Here is a 23,358-nt window from a genome sequence, read left to right on the forward strand (position 1 = left end):
GCCGGTGTCCTGCCCCCAACCAACCCCTCGAGCTGCATTTGTTTTGTGCCTCTGGATGCACTCGGGGCATCTGCATATGACAAATGGAGGCTCAATTATGTATTTTATGGGAGCCAGAGATAGATGGGGAGGCTTGGGGAAGCCAGTAGTGGAGGAGGAGGATAAGAGTGCTGTGTAGGACATTGTTTTGTGTGTGTGTTTTGGGTGGGGGGCAGGTTGGGGTTGAGGTCACTCTCCAAAAAGCAGTTGGTGTAGGGTCAGTGCTGCCCTTGGGTCTCCCACTGTCTGATCAGGCTCCACGCCAGGGTCAGAGACACGGCGAGCGGACAAAAGCACGGGAGTCTCGGGTTGGCTGCTCCCTCCACGCAGCAGCTGTTGAGTGTGATCGTGCTAATGGGTCTACACACATATATGTATGTGTTACCATGGTGTCACTTCAGCAGGCTTGGGATGCATGGTGTGGCAAATGCAGTTTCATTACTGTGGGAAATGTGAGAGACATGGCACATTTCAGAAATGCAGCGTCATTTATATTTAACGACCGCTTCTCTATGGGAAAAGTGTTGGCTGGTATTTGTCACATGGAAGCTGAGTGGCTAGTTTACATCTAAAGGCTAAAGAAACGCTGCTTTTTTGCAGTTATTGATAGGTGATTAGTTGCAACCTTCTATGCGTGTCCTAGATTTGTTTCAGTTGCACAATAAGCACATTTCACCATGATGCTATGGTCTGTCCTGACAGTACAGTAGACGTAATGTATCCAGAAAGGTGAATTTTGTGCGCTTTCTATGGTTCATTGTCAGAGGTGTCCCAGTTAGCAAGCTGGTTGGGTCCATGGGGAGCCGTGTACTAGCAGACCTGTATTAAAAAAAAAAAAAGCTTTGCGCTTTTCACCTAACATCAGCTCTTATTTTTTCTTTTATTTATTGTAATTAAACATAACTTTTCAGTTTCAATGAGAATATTTGCTTTTTGCTGTCTCTTGCAGAGAGAGTTTTTTTTAGAGAATGGCTGTTTCCAAATATTACTTTGATGAGAGGCTGGTCGCCATGGTTATAAGGTTTCTGAATCCTCAGGATTTTTATGTGATGTACTTGTTCGCAGCAGTACGGAATACACAGAGTTTGCTTTATTTTTTATCCGAGAGTGGAATGTCTCGGAGCTGAATTTATTTAAAACTGCATCCAGACTTTGTCTGGACTGGTTGACGTAATGGGGTAGATCGCAGGGAGAGGGGTGGCGAGTTCTCATTGAGAATCTGTCGGCCCTGTCCGCCAGGGCCTTGACGTGCCGGCAAAGGGCCATGACATGTGACCTCCCACCAAAGCCAGTCAACCAACAACCCCACCCCCTCTCCTTTCACGCAGTCCAGCCAATCATGTTCGGCCGTTGGTTCTTCTTCAGCTGGACAGATGGTTGTTTGATAAAAGACTGAAAAATAAAACATTGTAAATAAATAGGTAGCAAAACATCCAACCAAATTACTTATTGACTTGGTGTCCTTTTTTTACCCAATTTTATGGATTTGTATAAAAAGTATTGCCTCATCAGTTTACTCTGTTATCCTTTTTTTTATTAAAAAGTAAACTTTTTATTAATGTTTATATAATATTTAATCATTTCACTATTATTTTATTTATGTAAAGCTTTTTAATAGTTGAAGCTGAAAAAGCTCATCAGCTCACGAAATCATTTTCTTTTAATTTATTGTTTTTTATTCATTATAAAACTTTAGTATTATTTTCAATTACCTTTATTGCATTATATTATTTTATCATTATGTTACTTCTTTAAAGCTTTTTAATGATTGTGAAACTGTATTTGCTTTTCATCCAAGGCTGAACTGGCGTTTTGCTCTAGTTCTAACAATCTTGAATGGATTGATACTGCATATAATGGTAGTTTTGTGTTGTTTTATTTGGAGTTTTGAACTTTCCCTTAAACCACATATTTCAAGTGCATGTGCATTGTCCTGCCAGAAATGAAGTAAGACTCCAGTGAGAATAGTGTTGTGTAATAAATTGGACGCAGAGGGGCTGTGGAGCTTTTAAATGGGGGGGGATATCAAACTCCTCTTTGTTCTGTTTGCTCACTTTATCAAATTACAGATGACTCCCAACCTGAGACCAAACCAATCAACTGAGTGTCCGACCCAAGGTGGCCGCGGCCATAATAAATGCGCACGCCTGGGGGATGGAGGTCGCCGTGTGCGTGCGAGTTTGCATTTATAATGCCTGGATCAGCTGTGGGGAAAAGATTAAAATGAGTGCACGGCCTACTCATTTCCATTCCCATCTGTCTGCTGACCTCGCCGTTGCGGCCCGCACTGCATCCCACCAGCCGCGCTGCCCCTTGCTCTGCATCCAGACTGCCAACAATTCTATCCTCTTGTCCCAACCCCCCCCACCCAAACACAGCAAGTGCTACTTATTCATCCAGCGCAGTCAGGCCAGTCATCCGTAGGCCGTACCACATCACGCCGGCCGGCAAACAACCCCTGCTGCTCAGAATCAGATGCTCAAACAACACTGACTGCCTGGGGTTTGACTTAGCTGAGTCAAAATCCACATTCGGACGCCTATTCTCTGAATTTTAAAAGGCCGGCTTGATGGCTTAACAGTCCCCAAGAGATGCTGTCTCATCCCCTCCCTGGAGGGATGGAGGTGAGGGGGTGGTCAGGGGCTCTCAGAGGTTGTGCCCTCTATTCTTTGCCGCGTGACCTCTTGTTTAAAGGGCGTCAGCTGGAGCTCTCCGCTGGCTGATGCTGGGGTGAAGACCTGCCGCCTCTTTTGTTCCCGACAGCTTTGTTACTCAAGCCGTCACCTCTCATTGTGTCTCTGGCTTCGTTTTGGTGCCCGTTGCACGACCAATGCCTCCATGGTAATGAGTCTGTAGGCTTTTGTCTGTGTCTGCTGCCAACATGAAATGCATCCACTGTGGTGTTGATTTGGTACCACAAAATTGATCTGTAATCAGGATGCAATTAGCAACGAACATCACTAAATTAGGTGTCTATTTTGTGAGTAAGTCTGCATGATGGCGGCATCGGTTAAGGTTTAGAGTTGCGCAGGCTGGCACTGAATATCCTGGCTAATCTTTTCAGTATAATAAATGAAGGGGGCTGTCAAGGTCCATAATGACCAAAAAAATGGTCCTTACAACTCTTGCACTATATTTTAAATAGGGCTGCCCCCTAATAGTGGACTAACTGGTAGTCAACAAAAGGTCGACCAAATTTTATTAGTCGCAGAAAAAAATTCCACAGGAAATGGCGAAGTCGCCCATTCCGTGATGGACAGATCATTAGCGGCTAGTAATATAGTACATCAGGCAGGACATCCAAACGCTCATCTATCATTCATCAACCTTAAATATGGCTTTAAAAAATATGTAAGCAGTAGCAACTTTACATGGCTGCTCAAATTAATGTAAACCTAGAACTAACTAGTAGCGCGTTTACTGCATGGATAGATAGATGGAGGCGCCGGTGCGGTCACCTGCTCTTAAACTACTTGGTCATACAGATAAAAGTAATACATCTTTCAAATCCCAAGACTCGGTTTATTTGTGTGCACTCAGAATAACAACGAAACATTGCGCTTTTGTAAAATAATGAAAAAGCAAAGAGGATACGCTTTTTTGTCTCTGTGAACTTGAGTGTGAAACTTCAAAACTCTGTGTATACTTGCCTCACAGACATGAAAAATATATCTATAGAGAGTGAAAGGTCTACTTTCAAATGAACCAATTCAAATAAAAAAACAAATATTCTCAGATTATGTAATCCGTATGAAACGTGTCAGTGTCGCTGACTTAATCTCTTAAACTGAAAACCGAAAAAGCACTAGTTTATCAATAAACTATTAAAAAGTTAATGCAATCTCCTTACTTTTTTCCTGACACATTCATAATTATTATGTCTGCCGGTGTTCTGTGGCAAGCTTTTTTTGCGTTCGCTTGAGCGCTTATTAGGCTATGTGGGCAAAGGCTCATTTTTATGATTTATAATAAACATGCAACTAATAGTCGACTAATGGTTAAAATGAACAACAACTAGTCGACCAGCAAATCTTTAGTCGGGGGCAGCCCTAATTTCAAGTCATTTGATACCCTTGTGTGAAGGACGGACTCAAATGTGAGCTGCAGTTCACTAAAAATCTCAATATTCGCCCTTGCCATCCATGCTGTGTTTATGAGATAAGTTCACACTAAAAGTGAATTTAATTATTCGCACAAGTGAATTATAATGCAAAGATGCGAACAGATGGAAATTTGCACCGGGCGATGCGAATTGGGGAACACGATTGCAGTAAATCCGCAATATACACCTCAATCGCATCTTCGAAAATTCGATGCACATACTCCCTTTTGGTTTTGGTGTGCACACACCATTAGTCGAATGGACTGTTTTAGTGATGCTTTTGCATCCTTTTTAAGCTTAAAAGGTCTGGTCCCCATGCATTCTAATTTCACATTATTTAGATTTTTCTCTTCTTGTGTTCCAAAGAAGCAGTGTAGTGTTTATTTGGTACCACAACATTATTGATCTTTAATCGAGATGCAGTTAATCATGAATGTCACTAAATCAGACGTCTGTTTTGTGAGTAAGTCTGTATGATGTCTGATGACGGCATCGGTTAAGGTTTGGAGTTGCGCAGGCTGGCACTGCCACCAGTCTGTGGGAACAGATGGCAGAATGATGGTGGTGTTGTTTTATGATCAGTTTCTCAGATCAGGCCCCTTAGTCGATAGCGATCATCAGCTTCATGATTAATATGGCAACCCATCTGCTCTGGAGATGGAAAATCCTGAAGTACACAGCTGCCACTGTGCAAGAAACCCTTCGCCTTAATTGAGCCCCTTGCAAGTCCGCTAATCCGTAACTGCTCTGCGAAGTCCACTCGGACAAAGTTTCATTCCGATGGAAATGGCTTAAATGTAGCTTTAATTTAGTGCTGTATCTCTCGCCCTTTCCACTTCAGATGCACGCCCTCGTACGACTTCGTATTCCCTCCCTGATCCATTCTCCTGAGCTGGAGGATGCTTTTTTTTTAATCTACTTGGAATTTCAATTATTTCTTGGCCTGGCCAGAACAAATTAGAAATATTAAAAAAGTGTATTCCTGATCTGAATGCGGTTGAATTACAGATATGCACCAGCCAAAAGAAAAAGTGAGGAATCCAAACAACCCAGTGCGTATTCTTGCGTTGTGTTTTGCCTACAGTGATTATTTGAAATTACGTTTTACACAAATACGCCAAACTAAACCGCTGCTGAAAGCCTCTGGTGTTCTGAGACATACTTGAGTGCGTTTACTTCCTACAGCTGTCGACTTGTGTTAGAGCTGCTTGGAGAAGGGTGAGGACTGTGTGGTATAGATGTTTCCTCAGGGTCTGTCTGTGGGATGATGCAGCTTTGGTCTGCGTGCGTGTGCCATATGACAAACTGGCATGTTGCTCTCGCCTACAAGCCTCCCACTGACCGCCCCCAAAGTCCATGAGGATAAACTCATGAATCCAAAATGATGATGTTGTTTTTTTTACATGTTCAAATAGCATTAAGTGCACAACAGCAGTGTACCACTGTTGCTTGGTCACATCCATGCACGTCAAAGGGTATTCTGCATCGATAATAAAGAAAGATCAATATTTAAGGCAAGCTTTATTAAAATGTGTTTTATGCTTTAACATGCTTATAATCGTTTTATGCTATTAATAGTAGCAATTAATGTCAGAGCTGTGGTCAAGTTAGTGCGCAAGACTTATTGTGCTATGTAGGTAAAATGAGTTCAAATCCATCCGCTTGCTCTGTTTCCCGAACTTGCTCCCCCCTCATTGTTTCCTGTCCAATCTCAGCTTCCCTCTGAGGCCTTAAAGGGAATACAAATGAAAATTACTCCATTATTTACTCACCCTCATGTCTTTCCAAACTAACTTTTGTCTGAGCATAAAAGGTGAAATTTTGAATATCCTGACCACTCTTTACCAAATAATTGGAAATTGGGTCTGTCAAGCTCCATAATGATTCAAAAGCACCACAGAAGTAATGTTAAAAGTGAACCATGTAATCTTGCACTATATTTCAAGTCTTCTTAAGTCATTCAATACCTTTGTGTAGAAAACAGGCCCAATTGTAAGCCAAAATTCAATTAAAATCTCACTATTGGCCCTTGTTCATGAGACAAGTAGTGATGTCATATGTGACCCTGGACCACAAAACCTGTCATAAGTAGCACGGGTATATTTGTAGCAATAGCCAAAAATACATTGCATGGTCAAAATTATTGATTTTTCTTTTATGCCAAAAATCATTAGGATATTAAGTAAAGATCATGTTCCATGAAAATATGTAGAAAATCTTCTACCGTAAATATATCAAAACTTAATTTTTGATTAGTAATATGCATTGCTAAACACTTCATTTGTACAACTTTAAAGGCAGTTTTTCTCGATATTTAGATATTCCGATTTTCATACAGTCAAATAGTATCTTGGCCAAATATTGTCCTATCGTAACAAACCATACATCAATGGAAAGCTTATTTATTCAGCTTTCAGATAAATAAATGTATAAAAAATTGACCCTTATGACTGGTTTTGTGGTTCAGGGTCACGTATTAGTGATTTAGTGATTTATTTTTGGCAAAACCAGTCTCAGTTCTTTTTTTGTGAATTAGTCTGATTTGGTTCTATTTAGGGCTGGGTTTTGACACAAATTTCACTGATTCACAAGCTTCCGATTTAATATTGATTGTTTTGGATATATAGTAGTACACGCCAGGGATTTCTCAAGGAAAAAACAAGAAAAACTTTTTTTAAAAAAAATGATTTAAACATAAATTAAACACTGAAGAACAGTAAAAATTATAATGAATGTTATATAGTGCATATATTTAGCAAAATGCTCCTCTTTAGAGTTTTTTCTAGCTGACTAACAGGTTTATGGTCACCGAATATGGTTTTTAGTATATATGAGATATGTTTTTTTTTTTAGTCTAATTGATTCTTGGGATTTAAGAATGAAAAAAAAAAAAAAAATTCCCAGACTTCAATTCCCTGATGCAGTGATCCAATGAGTAGCCCACTGGAAGGGGAAAATTAGTAGTAAACAACTCAAGTTTTGGTCCGTTGGTGTGTAAAGCTGTCGTAGGTGTTTAGAAGACTTAGTGTATAAGTGGAGTGGATGCTTTCATTGTGCTTTTGCATCTTTTTAAGCTTTAAAGTGTCAGCCCCATTCATCGTAACTGCGCTTTATTCCGTTGCATTTTTCTCCATTTATGTTTTATGGAAGCAAAGAAAATTCTGTTGGGTTTGCAATAACAAGGGTGAGTAAATAATGATTTTTCACTTTCAGGTAAACTGTTCCTTTAAATATAAAATGGTGGCAGTTTAATTAAATTATAAACAGGCTGGGTTTTCTAAACCACACGTTGAAAGTTCTTTTCTAGGCGAAGGAATAAAAGCTCTTGTTTTTTACGTGAACTGTCTGGGCCTTTTATGAAAAGCGGGATTTTGTGTTTTTAAGCAGCCCGTGGCCTCTCGTTCACTCCTCAGAGGCACGCAGACGGCTCTCGCTCCACGTCCAAGCAGCATTATTCCGAAAACTTCTGTGATTGGAGAGTCAGTGTAGTTGCTAAGCAAAGCTGCTCTTCCTGTGCTAAATAAGAACTTGATGCTTCCTGGCTGGTGGGCTGAGGAGAGCGTGCCAGCTCTCTCATGCTCGCTCACTCACTGCTCACTCTGCCTGTCTTTCTCTCTCACACACGCATACACTTTCTCTCTTTAACACATACACAAACAAGTCTCTGCAACACTCAGGCCTTCTCGTAGCGATTGTGTTACTGAGGAATACAAGGCTCTGTCCCAGCCTTGCAAATAAAAAAAACATAGAAATGATGATGTCAGGATGACCTGATCCATAACCTCCATTTCCCTATGCCTCTCAGCTTTGGATGAGTGTGAGTCTGTCTCTCTCTCTCTACTGCTCTCTGGGTGGTGCAAGGATAGAGGTTTTCCTGCGTTTGCCCTCCCTGTGTTTGAGGCTTTGGGTTATGAGGCACATTCAGATTTTTCCAGAAAGGCTGATTCACTCCTCCAGCCCTCAGACAGCTGGCAGGGCCTCCATTTTCCACTCGCTGCGATGGTCCACCACAACATGGTGTTTCAGAAATGCTTCTGGAACGCTCGGCAAGATGGCGTTCTCAAAAACGGAAAGTTCCTCTGCTTTCATATATAATATCAAATTGCTTGTCTGTATTGCATCCTTCTAAGGCTAATGCTATCAAGTACCATGTTTAGTCAGTGGAAATCATCTATTTAATCATCTATCAGCAAACTGACTGCACAGTACATGCAGAGAGTCTACAGTTACTTAAAGGGATAGTTTACCTGAAAATAATAAATTCTCTCATTATTTACTCACCCTCATGTTGTCATTATTGTTCTTGCAGTGACAACCAATGGGTACTGAAAGTTTTAAGCTTCAAAAACAAAAGTCTGTTCACACCAAGATTTCTAACTCTAGAGATAACTATAACAATAACTGTATTAGCATCCACAACAAAGGAAGATAACATTCAGTATATTATAAGCTTACACTGCATTTTGGTTGTCTGCTGCCTTTAATGCTCGAGCCAATGGATTCTGATTGACTGTCAATGTTTCTTCATCAGCTGGGAGAAAATGTTCTGATGGTATCATTCCTTTGTGTTGTTATCATTATAGCTGTGAGGTGAACTTCCTTGGTGTGAACAGGCCATAAAATCATCCATTTATATGCATGTGACTGCTATAATGTTATTCTTCCAAAACTAAACAAATATGCATTAGAAACAGCCCAAAATTTCACTCTAAAAAATGCTGTGTTAAATACAACCCAACACTGGGTGAAATATGGACAAAGCCAGCAACTGGGTTGTGTTGACTCAAAATATGTTGTAAATTAAAAATCAGACACATAATTACTAGAGGCAGCTTTAAAAAGGTGTATTATTTAGTTAGGATTACCTTAACTTATTAAAGGAGAACTCCACTTCCAGAACAACAGTTTACAAATAATTTACTCACCCCCTTGTCATCCACAATGTTCATGTCTTTCTTTCTTCAGCTGTAAAGAAATAATGTTTTTTTGAGGAAAACATTTAAGGATTTTTCTCCATATAATGGACTGCTATGGTGCCCCGATTTTGAACGTCCAAAAGGCAGTGTAAATGCGGCTTCAAACAATCCCAAATGCAGTTGTAAACAATCCCAGCCGAGGAAGAAGGGTCTTATCTAGCGTAACGATCAGTTATTTGCATAAAAACAAAATACAATTTAAATATTTTTTTTTTATTCTCAAACGCTTGTCTTGCCTTGTAGTCCTTGAACTCTGTGTACTCTGGCTCAAGACAGTTAGGGCATGTCGGAAAAACTCTGACCGTATTTTCTACCTCAACTTCAAAAATCATTGCAAAATCATCCTACAGCACTGCAGTAGTTCCGACCCAGTTTTTGCAAAATGTACATGCAAAAAAGATCAAACACTAAATAAGATAACCTGCATTTTGGAAGTTCAAAATCGGGGCACCATAGCAGTCCATTATATGGGGAAAAATGCTGAAATGTTTACCTCAAAAAACATAATTTCTTTACGACTAAAGAAAAAAAGACATGAACATCTTGGATGACAAGGGGGTGAGTACATTATTTGTAAATTGTTGTTCTGGAAGTGGACCTCCCCTTTAACAAATTTTCAGTTATTGAACATATTAATAAATGTTTATTTCCAACCTATTTTGGGTTCATTTTAAGCAAGAAATATAGTATTTTTCAGCAATAGCAATAGTTCCGTTAAATAAAACTACCCAGAAGGTTGTGTTAAAGCCGGCGTTACACCGGGACACACCAAGCCGACTTTAGCAGACGGTGTTGTCGATTCGCATCGGCAGCGTCTGGACAAAAAGCTGTGCTTGAACACATCGATCGCACAGACTACAGCCGACTATAAACTAACGTGCGTTCTGCATCTGCGTGAGAATATTTACCTGTCTATATCAGCAGCTTTTAATAATAAATATTCATAATTCAAAATAGAAACCAAAACAAAGAAATACGAGATAAACACAGATATACGAAATGTAAACAAAGCAGCGCTTGCTTACCATTTTGAATATCAGTTATGTTGATAACTTTATTTATTTTAATTGTCTCATGTTGTTATGATAATATTCACATATTGGAATGCTTGGGTGAGGTCATGTAACATTAAAACAGCCTTCTCTCTGTGCTGACCTCATTTACTTACTCGTTTTGTCACTTTCACTTTAACTCTCCAGCACTGACTTGTTTGCAAAACTAGGCCTCCAATCAATTCTCACTTTCTTCGACGGCCACAATGCTCCAGGCGCTGAGTCAACAAGTTTATTTGCAAAAACAACTCAGTTTTTTTGCATTTTCAAAATAAAACAATCATATGTTAATTATGTTATCATGTTTTTATTGGGGTTTTTTGTGTTAGCTGTATATTTTAGTTATTTTTACTTAATCAAAATACTGCAGCTGCAGTTTGATTGGGATTAATTGGAATGCACAGTGAAAATACACGATTTTTGAAAATTGTTAAAAATTGAGAGATCTGTTTTTGCAAATAAACTCTTCAAATTATGACAGAATTTTTATTTTTAGCTGAACTGTCTCTTTAAAGGTATAGGTTATCCAAAAATTAAAATTACCCTATGAATTACACTCAGGCCATCCTAGGTGTATATGACTTAATGATTAAAAAATGTCCTGGCTCTTGCCAGCTTTATAATGGCAGTGAATGGCTGTTGAGATTTTGAAGTCTAATAAAGTGCATAAATCCATCATAAAAAGTACTCCACACAGCTCCGGGGGTTAATAAAGGCATCCCGAAGCGAATTGATGTGTTTTTGTAAGAAAAATATCAATTTTTAAAACTTTATAAATGGTAATCTCTAGCTTCGAGAGTGGTGTTCCAGTGGCTGACTTAGGCTTAGGACATTTATTTTAATATAACTCTGATTGTATTCTTCTGAAAGAAGTAAGTCATAAACACCTGGGTTAGTTTAAGGGTGAACTATCCCTTTAATGTCATTTTCTATTTTTTGCACGGTGCAAAGGATAGTACACATGCTTACAATATGAAGACATCTGTTCTTTGTGATTCTTCTGTTTAACCTGCTTTTCTTGTTACTCTGCTTTCCAGTAAGTTAAAAGGCAAAAAGCCGATGCAAAAAAAAGGATACAGAAGGGAGAAGGAAACTCGTTCTTTTATGTTCCTCAGTGGCACCAACAAGCAGACCTCTTGTAAGCCATCTCCCCCAGTGGCTTGAGTGTGTGCCAGATTTCTGCTTGGCACTGGAGATCAGGTATTAAATGCTAGCGAAGCACAATGAAATGTGGTGTGCTGTTAAACACGTACTAAATTTCTGCTATTGGAGCCTTTAGCAATGCGACGCCGAGGCCTGGAGCGAGAGCCCATATCAAACGCATTCAGCACGGCTGCCTCCTCGCTCTATACAGCACAGCGAGCTTGTGTGGGACTATTTATCCAGTACCAAAACTGCTGCCACTTTCTTTTTTTTTTTCTTTGCGGATGACACCCCCTCACTGGCTACTCTAATTCCAAGCATCTGTTCCATCGCTTCTCTCTTTTTCGCTATTCTCTCCATTTCTCTTAGGAAGGAGCTTTATTCAAACTGCCTGATGTGTTGTTACAGACATGTCACCCTCAATTACTCAGTTGTGCTCTGTCTTGGCTTCTTTCTCTCTCCTTCTAATCCGTCCATTCTCTCTGTCTGTCTCTCGCTCGTTCTGTCTCTGCAGTGAGCGGGACATGCACGGGGGAGGGACAGTCAGCTCAGCATATTCTGGACATTAAAATATAGAAATTTTAGTCCTGATGCCAATACTATAAAACGGACTAATCCAAGGTTTTTAATGTAGGTTTTAGCATTAAATTGATCAAATATGACATCAAGAGAGTCAAAAAAGTATTATGGTTTCCACAAAAATATTAAGCAGAACAAATGTTTTAAACATTGATAATAATAATAATATAAATAGTAAATGTTTTTTGAGCACCAAATCAGCATATTAGAATGATTTACAAAATGTACAGATAGTTTACTCACCCCCTTGTCATCCAAGATGTTCGTGTCTTTCTTTCTTCAGTCAATTTCTTGAGGAAAACATTTCAGGAATTATCTCATATAGTGGACTTCAATGGTGTCCCAAAGTTTGAACTTCCAAAATGCAGTTTTAAATGCCTCTAAACAATCCCAGCCAAGGAATAAGGGTCTTATCTAGCGAAACAATTGGTCATTTTCGAAACAAATTGACAATTTTTCTACTTTTTAAACTAAAATGCTCGTCTTGTCTCATCTTTGCGATGCGCATGCATAGTCTGTGTAATCCGGGTCAAAACAGTTAGGGTATGTCTCAAAACTCCCGTCTCGTTTTCTTCCCCAACTTAAAAATCGTCCTACATCGCTGCAGAAGTACCAACGCAGTGTTTACAAAGTGAACATGCAAAGATAATCAAACGCCCTTTACAAAAAAAAGGTAAAACAGCGATGTAGGACGATTTTGAAGTTTAAGAAGAAAATGAGATGGGAGTTTTTAGACATACCCTAACTGTTTTGACCCAGATTATACAGACTACGCATGCACATTGCAGAGACGAGAAAAGACGAGCATTTGAGGTTAAAAAGTTGTAGAAATTGTCAATTTGTTTCAAAAATGACCGATCGTGTCGCTAGACCCTCCTTCTTCGGCTGGGATCGTTTAGCTTAAAAAGCAGAAAAATTGTCAGTTTGTTTAGAAAATGACCAATCGTTCCGCTAGATAAGACCCTTCAAAGTCTGCTATATGGAGATAATTCCTGAAATGTTTTCCTCAAGCAACATAATTTCTTTACGACTGAAGAAAGAAAGGCAGGAACATCTTGGATGACAAAGTGATGAGTAAATTATCTGTGAATTTTCGTTTTGGAAGTGAATGTCTCCTTTAAGAATCATGTGGTGCAGAACATTTTCTGGATGGGGTGTCTTTCCTCCCTCTCTCTCTGGCTTGTAGGGCAATGTGATAGCGTGCCTGTACCCAGCGTCTGCTTTTATTTATAGAGCGCCGGTGACCACAGACATGGGCAGCCTGAGCCTGGGCCGGCCGGAGCAGAGCAGCCTGAAATAGGGAGCTTCTGATCCCATAATGACCCAGCTATTATCAGGCCTGTGTCTTAAACTGGGGACCAGCTATAGTAGTAAAAAGCTAGCTGCTGGCTTACAGCCTCTCTTATATCCAAGCTGCTTTGCAGCTTATCATTATAAACAGGGTAATCACACTTCCTTCAGGCAGCATCGGGTTAATTGGCTTCTCCATATAGTGGTCTTGTATGCTTGTCTGCAGCTGTCTCCTGGCGGAGTCATCAGCTCACCTGGTCTACGGCACGACGGGAGGCTTGGATTGTCTGAGACTTTGGTTAGGAGGAGGCAGTGCATGCAAAAGCTGAAGAGGTTGAGTGTGAATGAAGTGTGGAATGTGAGATTACGGTGTGACTGGACTGACGCACAAAGCTTTGATGTGCGGTAGACGTGAAGTCAGCTTGTAAAAGATTCGCTCAGCATGCATTGGGGAGGTGATACATTCATGACCAGTTGCCATGTGAGGTATCCAAAGGCATTTTTTCTGTACAGTTCTTTTTAATTAATGTCTGCAATTAATATAATATAATATAATATATGTGACCCTGGACCACAAAACAAGTCTTAAGTAGCACAAGTGTATTTGTAGCAATAGCCAAAAATACACTGTATGGGTCAAAATTATTGATTTTTCTTTTATGCCAAAAATCATTAGGATATTAAGTAAAGATCATGTTCCATTAAGAGATTTCGTAAATTTCCTACCGTAAATATATCTAAACATTGCATTGCTAAGAACTTCATTTGGACAACTTTAAAAGCGATTTTATTTGATACATCAATGGAAAGCTTATTTATTCAAGATGATGTATAAATCTCAATTTCAAAAACTTGACCCTTATGGCTGGTTTTGTGGTCCTGGTTCACATATGTTATGATATAATATGATATAATGTAATGTAATATAATATAATATAATATAATATAATATAATTAGGACCCTATGAAATCAGTTTTATTTTTCCCGAATTCCATTTTAGTTTTTTCCAAATTCATACACCCTGTTAAATTACAGGATATTAATCAAAAAGCATGTCTAATTAATTGAAATCATAAAACTTACACAACGTAAAAGCATTTTTACATTTTTAAGGTGCTATGAAATACATTTTATTTATTTATTTTTTATCAAATTCAGTTTAATTTTTAGTAAATTCTGGTTTTACATTAATTTTCTGGATTCCATTTTAATAGTTTCAATAAATTTTAATAATCAAAAGCATCTTTAATAAATTGATTTTATTTTTAAAAAATGTATTATTATTTATTTTTTCAGAATTACTGTGTTTTGAATTAAAGTTTTTCTGGTAAATGTTCCCTAAAAATAGTGTTTTAATAATATTTTTTTATTGTTAGTAATAGTACTATCATTAAAGTGAGTCATATATTTGTCGTCACAGTTTCTTCAAGTTAAACCAAACTTTTATTTTGATTGTGAAGACCTTTAAGTTTCCGTTTGTATATGATATGACAATAGTTATTCTCAAAAGAAACTGTAAAATGCTTATGAAGTGACTCTCAGAGCAGGTCTAGAGATTGTTTGTGCATTTATATACTCATATATTGAGGCGACAGAGGCTGAAAACACCACAAGCATGACATTGCGGTCTGTATGTGTGTATTAAATGAAACATTCATTCACACGGAGACACGCAGAACATGCAGGATTCATATTTAAATAGTATTTTTGTGGCTTAATATTCACAGACACCAGCACATGTGGTGTTTCTAAGTGTACTGACCTACCCTACTTTTGATTTATTCATCCAAAATTTGGCAAGTTCCACTTTTATGACTGGATTTTGTGATTCCGTCCATGTTTTCATGGTTAAAATGCAATTTATTCCCATGATGGCAAAGCTGATTTTTCAGCATCATTACTTTAGTCTTCAGCGTCACATGATCCTTCAGAAATCATTCTAATATTCTGATTTGGTGCTCAAGAAATATTTCTTGTTGTTATCAATGCTGAAAACAGTGGTGCTGCATAATATTTTTTGTGGAAACCATAATACTTGGATTCTTAGATGAATTGAAAGTTGAAATAGAAGTCTTTTGTAACATCATAAATGTGTTAATGTCACTTTCAATAAATTAAATTCATCCGTATGCGCATATAATTGGGTATGTGGGCCATGTATTTTTCTGCAGGGCCTGTCGACAAACTCTCATGGGCAAAAACAAGTTCAGCTCTGTCTGGAGTCTTATGTAAGTTCATACCGCAGGACATACATATAAAAACTTAGATGGGTATGATAGGAAAGGAATGTCTGGGTCAAACCCTGCAAGCATGAATTACAGCTGCAGTAAAACGGCCATGAAGGCATTTCAGCGAAGCGGCCACACTGACAAATCCGCAGCTACGCATGCTGCTCAATTCACACATTTTAGCTGGTCCTAACTGTACGGGCCACTGATAGAATTAGTCTTTCCAAAAGGATTAGTCACCCTATCATCAAGCCTTCTCCCTAATTTATCTCCCTTTGTTGTGGTGCAGGCTGCATTAAATGGGATCAGGGGCCTTGGCCAGAGACAGTGGGAGGAAGTGGCCCTTTGTGTGCCTGGCAGGTGCACAGGGGTGTGGAATGACACTGGCATTTGCTTATAGGGGGGGGTCTGCGTGTTTGAGGCCGAACCTGCTGGTTTGGAGATCCAATGGGGAGTTTGGTTTAGAATGCATTTTATTTTTCTGGCTGTCGTTGTCTCTTTCTTCCCTTAACCAGCCCCACCGCTGGATAAGTGCTCCTGAGATATCCCAGAAACCCCTGCAACTCCACTTGAACCCTTAATCAAAGGACTCCTCTGGGGTTGGCAGTAAATTCTTCAGGCAAATGTTTTTTGCACTCTCTCTATCTCCCTTCCTTTCACTCTCTCTTTCTTCTGCACTCCCTCCTCTCTCCGTTTTCTCTCCACTCACATCTGGTGAGCAGTCCTTGTCTGCTTTTACTGTGCTGAGGTCATTTTCATCCTATGAGGAAAGTGAAACCTTATGAGGGGAACTGCCAGGGACATGCACAGCTAGGAGGGGTTGTTACAGACCACTTTAGTGGGGCTCAATTTTTTATGCTGTTTTACCAATGTCTGTTAACAAGGCCGTTCTTGCCTATTCAGAAAAGTAAGTCGTCTTCATCCAAAATCACATACGTGCCAAAAAAAAAAAAAGAAAGAAAGAAAAACAACTCTATGGAGCGCTAATGAAACGTTTCATGAAAGAAACCCACCAGAGCACATTTCGAAGTAGGTTTTCGCTTCCCCACGTCGTTATTTTTCTAAAACCCGTTTTTCAAGGTCATTTATAACACTGTATTTTCATTGAAATTCCTGACAAGCCTTGGCTGCGCTTTGCTTGCAGAAGGCCTCACTGCAAAAACCTGAGACAGCTGCGGCCGCTGAAGTGTTCAGCATTCAGCGAGGAAACCAAGTGCTGCATATGCAGAAAGTGGGAGACGTTTCCTGGAATGCAAACAACCTCCCTGTCTGATTTTTACTGAAAATGGGCCAAAGAGGTGTCTTTTGGAAGGATTGCGTCTTTATTTAGATTCAGAGATTCAGACCGGCCTTTATGTACGATTTCCGCTCTTCTTAGCACCGCCGGTTCAGTGTCTGTAATCTCTCTCTCTCTCTTCTTTCATGTCTCTCTCCTTCTTTTCCACCAGAGAATATGAAGAAAATGTGCTGAAGCTGCATTTGTCCCTGCTGGCTGACACAAAAAGCAAATTTAGGGCTCCCCTCCCTTCTTTCAATTAAAGCTGCTCATGAATATGGAGTTTTCTCTCCGTGACGCCAAATGAGAGCTAGCCTGTAAAAATACGAAAGTGACTTAAGCTCAAACAGTTGAGGAATTTAGAAAGAAGATTAGGGATCAGGCTGAGGGCACATGGTGTTGGTAATCATATTTATGCATATTAAAGCCCAAGGGGATTTTCAAGAATGCATGGAAGTGCATGGGTAATGAATCTCTTTGGTTGCCTTTGGTCAGATGTTGCTGATTAAACTAGTCAAATACCTGCTAGATTAGAAAAAAATGTGGCCCACGCTTCAAACTGTTTCATTTGTCTTGAAACGGCTGATTTGTCTTAAAGATTGACAGGAGGTCACCTCAAGTTGTTTTAGCTAATACACATACACTTCAAAACAGACCCAGCTGACGCCATTTGATGTCGTTGGGACAGTGTGAAAGGAGTGGTCCGGTCCTCTGTGTTTTACAGCAGTCCTGTCAGCTTAATGAGGAGAGTGTTAACCTCTATCACTTCAATTGCCCGCAGTCCCAGCACCCCTAATGGCCCAGGAAGCCCCGGCCGGGGTTGTAGGGAGGTCAGGTTGAATTACAGGACATAAACAACAACACAAGCCTCCTATCACCAGAGAAAATAAAAGCAATGGCAGCTGAGGTAAAAGGGTGGAGCTGATGATGGCAGTTGTTGTTTTTTGGGGGGGGTTGGGGAAGCAGCTAATCTCTTGAACGGATAACTAGCAGAGAAAATTATTGATTGATTGAGTGATTTTTGTTTTGTTTTTTTAAATGGTGATCTTGCACTTGTAAACTCCCTTTGACCTGGATGTGGACAGTGAAGAAAGAATTTTGGATAGATAGATGGATAGATGGATAGATAGATGCTCAAAGAATAAATTCAAATAGCTATTCAAATATTTTAAATCAATAGATGGGACAGATTGCTGTTCTGATAGATATATAGCTGGACAGAGAGTGAATGTCAGTTCATTGAGGTCAGCTGGTTTTACTAGAGCTGGAGACAAGTCCAGAGACAAGGGGTCCAGGGGCACACAGACTCCCCCACCATCTGGCAGCCATAAAAGGCTTGGAAGTTGGAGTTTTAGGGGCTTTTTTACAGCCTTGCTGGGTGAGACATGGCAAGGCACTCTGGATGCCCCCAAGCTCCTCTGCTTCCTCCACAGCCCTCTATTGCAGGTCAGAAGTTCATTGCCTTTCTCCCCTTTAAAATACCTTGAAGCTTTATTTGGTGGGAAGAAGGTTTTATGCAGGCATCTTTTGCATGTGTCTGAATTTTACAAGGCAGGACAGCAGACGTGATTCACACAGATGGCGAGAAGTTGGACCCTGGTGAGTCAACGAATGAGTTTTGTGTCGACATGCGTCATCATGTGCCTCATCAATTCGCTCGGAAACTTCAAACAGCCCCACTGACACGGAACGGAATAATAATGAGACAGAAGTAATAGAAAAAAATCCCTTTTCTGGTCTCATTGCGTGCGTATTATGTCTCTGCAATCAATTCAAAAGTTCAGGAATCAAAAAACGATTGTGGAATTTATGCGCGCCATCACGCGTGCTTTGCTCATTGGGCTTTTCAGGTCTGATCAAGTCCGGATTCCTTCAGAAATTATATCCTCCGCAGAGGCTGAACCGGCTTAAACACCTTCGGCGGCTCAAGTAACAATGCCCTCTCGTAAATATCAGTTAACTGAGAGGGCGTAAAGACAAATTTGATCCTGTATTTTTTCATTAAGAAATTCAGTCGGAAGCACAATGACCTTCTTCCAACTTCTTGGCCGTGTTTTTGTTTCCTGTCTCATTTCCATCTAGTGTATCTCAGCGTGGTTGAGTTTCCAGTCTCTTTATGGCCCCCACTCGTTTCAGCATCCTCTTCGGAGGACGAAAAATGCTGACGGTGGAAGAGTAAAAACTGTGTTTGGCAGGCACGCCCTTGAAGGTTTCTGTGTCACTCAAGCCCATTGAATTTTTAATTATTTCCTGGCTGTGGTATTCTGCTCTACTTCACTAGGGCGCCTGGCTCCATGCTGTCTCACAGCTCAGATGGTAGACACTGTGTTAGACATTTGCGGTTAAATCTGCTCAAATCCTTAGACGCCTACTGCAAGCAGGTGAGATCTTGGTTTGAGGGGCTTTTTTAAAAGGATAGCTCACACAGCAAAGAAACTTCATTTACTCACCCTCATGTCATTCCCAAGTCTTTCTTCTGCAGACCACAAAGGAAGATAATCTGAAGAATTGTTGCTGTCACAAAACACATTTTTTTTTAAATGGAAATGGATTTGGAATGTCATTAGGGGGTGATTAAATTATATAGTTTTTGCCTAAACAATCCCTTTACTGTAAGCTACTGTATCTCAAATGTGGTGATACCTGAAGCATGTTAGTGCACATGCGAAACTAAATTGCCCATATTTACAGCGCCAGTGTTTCCTGAAAGGCGGTCTGCTGGAGACAGACGGCACTTCCCACTTCGCTATGAATCCCGCACGCAGCTTTTGTCTCTCAGACTGATGCATTTAGCATTCAGATCCATCATTATTCCCTGCCCGGCAGACAGCAGTAATGTAATCTCCGTTGATTTACGGGCAGAAGTGTACATCCCGACTCCCAACAGCTGGATCTGCTCCGATCCAGAGCTGTCTGATCATGCCTATTGGATTTGCCCCTTATAATTATCATAATAATGACTTCAAATGCATTTGACGCCAGGACCTCTGATTGCACTTGACAAGAGCTTCTCCAGGCTGGTGAGTCGCACATCAAAGACGCATTCGGAGGGCGGTGCGGTTCGAGCGTTTGGCCCGAGATTTATTGAGAGGCTCTTAACATATTTCAGGCCGTCTCTCCCTCGCTTTTCCGTGTCATGTCGAGGTCTCCCAAGTTCCAAGAGAGGAAAAGAGTAATAAGTATGAGCGCGAGAGCGGGAGATTTCGAATGAACGGCTGGAAATAATGATCTCTGTTCTGAGTTAGTGGTTACATCAACAGCAGTGATTCAGGGAGGAAAAATGCGGTTTATGTCTCTTTAAGTCTCTAGGCTGTCTGCAAAATGCATTAGTCCTGTGGAGCAGACACAGGCCAGGGCAGAGGGAGGAGCCCAGGGCTGCGGAGGGGGGGAGCGCTGGAGGATGGAACAGCCGCAGTCTGGGCCTCCAGCCTCCTGGCTAGACTGCTGAAAGTTATTATTGAGTTCCTGAGCAGAGCCTCCCCTCCCTGCCATACTGGTGTCTGTTCACCCTGTGCTGTCGTTCTCTCAGGCTCGCTGTGTGGGTATACGTGTGTGTGTGTGCGTTTACTGGCTGCCAATTCACCGTGGCCTTATACAGTAACACAGCGCACACTTTAGCATTTTTAAAAGGTGTCTTCCAAACTTTGAGATTTTTAAAATTTAATGGTAATACTTTACAATAAAATGCAGTTAGCTGAACAAATATTTTTTTTGTTGCAAGTCTTAATTAATATAATATTGTTTTTTGTTAGTTTATGTTGCTACGACATATTAAATGTATATAACCTTCATGATATCTAATGCATTAAATATTATTAACAAATTTAACTTTAAACCTGTAAAGTGCTACCAACTTGTTTGATGGTGGTCTTTATAATAGTAATCATTAAATTACATGTTAAAATAATAACATATGATTGCAGTTACTACTTTTTGTGTTTTTACACATTACGAAAAAAAAGTTTTTTTATTGCTTAAAATACATAAAAAAAAACTTGAAGAACAAATCATTCCTATCGTGTAAGTCATCTACAAAAATTAGATTTTTTAAAAAAAATTATTATTATAGTTATTGTGTGGTCAACTGTGCATGCAAAAAAAAATGTACATAAAAAAATAATAATTTTACATTTAATATTTTTAAATGCAATATTTAGCAGGTCTCAAACAGAATATCCATTTGTGATACTTACCAGGGATTTCAAAATCAATCAGTAATCAAGAGATAAAATTTACTACAGATTTTTTTGTGATTTGTATGATTTAAAAAAAAAGCAAAAAAAAAAAAAGTTTTTATTGCTTAAAATGCAGAAAAAACATTAAGAGCACACATCGTTCCTATCATAAAAGTCATCTACCAATTTTTTTTTTCATTTATTGTTATAGTTATTGTATGTTCGATTGTGCATGGAACTTTCCCAGTTTTTTTTACATTAAAACATTATTTTTTTTTTTACATTTAACACTGTTAAATGCAATATTTATCAGATCTCAAACAGAATATTCATTTTTCATACTTACCAAGGACTTCAAAATCAATTAATAATCAACAGAGATAAATTTTAATACAGATTTTTGTGATTTTACATGATTTTACATGATTTACAAGAACTTAAACAACTGCTACCATATCAGTCATTTACTAATATTAGATTTTTTTTTTAATTATTTGTTATAGTTACCAGGGATTTCAAAATCAATCAATAATCAGTAGAGATCAAATTTAATAGTCCTACTGATTTTTGTGATTTTACATTATTTTAAAAATGAAACCAAAAAACAAAAAGCTTACTTGTTATTGCTTAAAATACAGAAAAACATTAACAACATTTTTTTATTGTTATATTTTGCTATTGGATATTCAGTTGTGCATGCTAATTTCCCGTATTTTTTACATTATAGTTTAACGATACTGTTAAATGTCATATTTAGCAGAGCAGTGCACATGCGTCATAAATGTTCAAGCATATGGTCTTATAAGGTATAGGACAAATGAACAGACGCAGACAGACAAATGTCCCTCAGCTGTTAGTGGACAGACCACATGGGTCAGTGTGGATTGGTGCTGGGAAAGCTGGGAGATTACATGCTAACCCTAGGCCCTCTTTTGAGGCAAGGCTCAGAACAGGAGCACCGGGCCCTAATCCTTCTGACCGGATCAGACTGAACAAATTAACACACAGAGCAGCGTGTCCTCGAAAACACCGGGAACATACACACAGCCGACTCAGGAGACATTTATATAACACACTGGCCTGTATCTTCGTTCTTTCTCTCGTGTGTCAGACCTGAGCTGGCGCTGACTCACCGATAAGTTACTTTAACCGTCAGCCATTTTGGCCCAAGTTCAGAAACACCAGATTATCTGTAAACCAGACACATTTCGGTTAAAATTAGAGTACTTCACAGGCTTTATGGGAATGGAGCGCTAGCAAAAGTACACGTTTAATGGATGTCAGGTGTAGGGGTCCGTTTAAAATGGCTAGAAGATTGCCTGGGTAATGTTAGCCGCAAAAGCAGGGCTAGGAAAGGTCTGGTCTCCGAACACCCTAGAGTAGAGATGGCGAATTCGGTATTTTGTTGTGTTTTGTTGGTTGAGTCAGAGCTGATCTCAAGATGTTATGCGGTTGCTATGGAGAAAAACATTGGCTCTTTCAGATTCAGAGGAGCGCTGTAAAATGAAAATGGTCCAGGAAAAAAGAAGTTTCCAGGAATTTTCAGGGTTACAAAGCAGACAGCACATCAAATGAGCAGAATAATGTAATGCCTGCTGAAAAAAACTAGCATAGCTGGCCTGCTGTGTTTTAGATCTCCAAATTAGGATGCTGATGCCGCCACCAGCCAAACCATCTCCAAGCCAACATGACATATAAAAATTGGTCTTTTGATCAGGGATGCGACACGTTCGCTATTAAAAATGACAGTTCTACCACCATTTACTTGCCCTGTTTGTTTCAGACATCTATGTTTCTGTGAAATGTACAAGAAGATATATATTTTTAAAAAATGGTCAGCAACATTGTTCTTCAGAAGAAAGTAAGTTATGTGAGTGAATGACAGAATTTTCATTTCTCCAAACTTTTTTTGTTTTGTGGAAGATTTCATGCGTCAAATCTACACCTCTCGACAAAACACTGCACCTCTCGACAAAGCAAAAACTGACTGAAACCAGACACCAAGTTTTTATTTGAAGGATGCATTGTTTTTTCCACCATTGGGTTTCTTGTCCTGAAAGAGTGAATGTCCTCCTTTACTGCTTTATGGAAGAATGAGCCTCTCTGTTTCCCTATTAATCTCTTTATGTAATCATCTGCTTTATTAAGCTGCGCTGAATGTGTTCCATGTGGATGTAGGTACTACTTCATGGAAAAACGGAAAAGGGATTTTTCCAAAATGCAAGGTTTCCATGTACAGATGTGACAGCGCTTCACACAGTGCTGTAACAACACCCGATTTCAACCTTCTATGTCTTGTACTTTGGAAAAAAATGCTCAATTATGGAGTTCTGGGCACTTTTACTCAGCGGTTAGCTCTTTTCGCCCTCCGAAAATTTGTTGTTTTTCCTTTACCACACAATCCTCTGTTTTTCCTCTCCTGTTGTTTCTAATGCTTCCTGTCATTCTACGACATCCATTAGCACTTCCACCTCCATTCTGCCGCACTTATATTTGT

General features: G+C 39.5%; 1 protein-coding gene across 1 annotated transcript in view; it reads left to right on the forward strand.

Moving 5' to 3' along the window:
- Positions 1-23,358, forward strand: part of skib (v-ski avian sarcoma viral oncogene homolog b) — a 38,274-nt gene that overhangs the window by 1,932 nt on the left and 12,984 nt on the right. The gene's annotated exons all lie outside the window — the stretch shown is intronic.

The sequence above is a fragment of the Labeo rohita genome, chromosome 11, assembly GCF_022985175.1.
Source record: "Labeo rohita strain BAU-BD-2019 chromosome 11, IGBB_LRoh.1.0, whole genome shotgun sequence".
Classification (NCBI taxonomy): domain Eukaryota; kingdom Metazoa; phylum Chordata; class Actinopteri; order Cypriniformes; family Cyprinidae; genus Labeo; species Labeo rohita.